The following is a 2,926-nucleotide window of genomic DNA, read 5'->3' on the forward strand; positions in this document are numbered from 1 at the left end:
CTGGCCTTGGGCTGCCCACCCCACACCCACCACCAGTGGCACTGGATGGAATGGGCAGGTGGAAGGGGTCTCCACAGACACCAGTCTAGGACTCCTGCACGCAGGGCATGCTCAGCCAGGCCAACAGGATGGGGCCATGGGCAGGTGCAAAGCAGCATTTGGGAGAAGGTTGGGCAGGACTGGAAAGTTTATGGAAAAAGTGAAAATTGTTTCATATGTATGATTTAGGATTATAAAGCATACTTTTAAGTAGCCTCACTCTAGTGCATTTAGATAGATGCTCCTCATATTTGTACTGTGAATTATAACTGATCTCTATACTACAGCGAGCCTCCCAGTCATCTACACACCTTAGTATATAATTTGATTACTTGTTTATATATAATGGTACTACTGTGAATGCATATACTTCTGAATGTAACACCAAAAAGGTGTCTACTGTAAATATGACTACATCCCAAATGGCATACAACACAGTATTCAAACAGCATATTAACTATGGCTAACATTTACCTGTTTATCTACATCACACCTATGCACATCTTGGCTTGCATACCTAACAAGAAATCCATGCAGCTGTCTGCCTGAAAACAAATAAATCTTAAAAAAAAAAACCCTCTCTGACACAGAATGCATGCATTTTTATTTGTTCAAGTATAGAAACCTTTCCCCCACCACCATATACAACTTTTTACTAATCTGCTAACCAAGTTCAAGATGCATTTTGGCCAAGATTACAAGAGGACAGTAGTCAATCAGAGCAGGTGTGAAAAATGTATTTTTGGTTTGTGCACTATTTTAAGTCAGCGGTTCTCAACTTTTTAGATGCAAGGCACCCCTGCCAATAGTCAGGCACAGCTTTGTTTCCAGCTCCATCCCTTCCAGTCATAGAGCACATGCAAGCCCTGGCCCCTGCCCAGCTACACAGCAATGGCAGCATCAGCTCCAGCCCTGGGGTGCTGCTGTGTGGCTGGGCATGGGCTGGAGTTTGCATGTGCTCCATGCCCGGGAGGAAGTGGAGCTGGAGCCAGAGCCACATCTGATAGTAAGCAGGGTTGGGAGAAGGCAGAGGCTCCGGGTGGAAGAGCAGAGGCTTTGGGGAACAGGCAGTGGGCAGAGGCTGCAAGTGGCACAGGTAGAAAGGGGGTAGGGGGTAACGAGGGGCCAGCTTTTGTACAGCTGGTTTCCCTGGTGAAACAGTGGAGAGGGGACAAATTTAAGACAACCCTCTAATAATTAGATTCTATACCTGGAAAATTATAATAAATTGATACATATTCCATATATAGAATCTAATTACTGGGGGGTTATCTTGAATTCAAAGGAGTTTTGGATTCAGGGGAATACAGTAATAGAGCAACTCTTCTGGTGGAGAGCACTCAGAAAGACTATAACAGGTCAGAATGTTTTAACATTTTGAATTCCCATTTGAAATCTGTGAGTTTATTTTGTGAATCATATTTGCACACCTTACCGTGCTAGATGTGGTATCCCTGAAAGAATCTCATGGCTCCCCCAGGTAATATAGCATCCTGGTTGAGAATCACTGTCTTAAGCACTTATGATGTCATTTACTACCAAAGTCAGGTTACATATTGTCATACTCAGGCTAAGCAAGTGTAAGAAGAAAAGCTGTTTCAGAGTCCCCCTGCCAGGAACTCTTCTGATAGCAGCAAGGGAGTGGATCACTGTCACCACAAAGTTACAGCTGCTTGCTCTCAGAAATCTTGCCTATTAGATCTTGCCCTAGTTCCAACATCAAGGTCAGGAAGATGAATAACAAGCAAGAAGAATAAGGAGTTCAAAGTCTGGATGAAAATAGTAAGCTATCGACAGGGAGATAGGCTAGACATGCCACCCTGAAATTAGCAATTTACAATGTCCAATGCTACATGCATTCTAGTTTAGAAACATCCAAGATTGATCCATCCCTGCCTTTCTTGTTGTCATGATTCCTTTTCTTTTCCAACATTTTTATTTGTAATATTGCACTTCAGATCTAGAAGTCTTCTCTTTTCAGGACTCAGTGTAAAGTTTGCTTCTATATAAGATGATGATTTCCTCCTCTGTGTGGTTTATTCTATTTTTTGCCTTGTGTAGGTATTTAAGGATCAATTGTTTTATCTGTTAAACTGATCCTGGTACCCTCTGAAGTTTACTCTAGATTATTTATCCTTTTACAGAGAACTTTCTTCCTTAGTACTTCTACCCACCACCCCCTCAGATGCTCCTGCTCACTGAGCTTTTGATACTTAGAGGCAGTCTATTTTAATTAATCTGTACAACACTTTTAAATATTTGTGCTTTATGCTTGTAACTGATTCATGTCCCCCCCCACCTATCTCTAAACCCCAAATATAGTTTCATAGTTTCTAGGGTCAGAAGGGACCTTAGCAGATCATCTAGTCCAACCCCCTGCCATGGCAGGAAAGAGTACTGGGGTCAAATGACCCCAGCAAGGTGTTCATCTAACCTCCTCGTAAAAACCCCCAGGGTAGGAGCCTGCACTGCCTCTCTTGGAAGTTGGTTCCAGACCCTAGCCGACCTGACCATGAAATAACGCCTCCTGATGTCTAACCTAAACCTACCCTCTGCCAGCTTGTGACCGTTATTCCTGGTCACTCCTGGCAGTGCTCAGGGGAACAGTGACTCCCCCAGTGCCTGCTGATCCCCCTGACTAGTTATAACAGGCCACAAGATCCCCCCTCAGCCTTCTCTTTTGGAGGCTGAACAGGTTCAGGTCCCGTAGCCTCTCCTCATAGGGCCTGCCCTGCTGTCCCCTGATCATGCGAGTGGCCCTCCTCTGGACCCTCTCCATGCTGTCCACATCCCTCTTGAAGTGCGTCGCCCAGAACTGGACGCAGTACTCCAACTGCGGCCTGACCAGTGCCGCATAGAGGGGGAGGATCACCTCTTTGGACCTGCT

The sequence above is a fragment of the Gavialis gangeticus genome, unplaced genomic scaffold (assembly GCF_001723915.1).
Source record: "Gavialis gangeticus isolate Ggan-Ray unplaced genomic scaffold, GavGan_comp1, whole genome shotgun sequence".
In the NCBI taxonomy this organism is placed as follows: domain Eukaryota; kingdom Metazoa; phylum Chordata; order Crocodylia; family Gavialidae; genus Gavialis; species Gavialis gangeticus.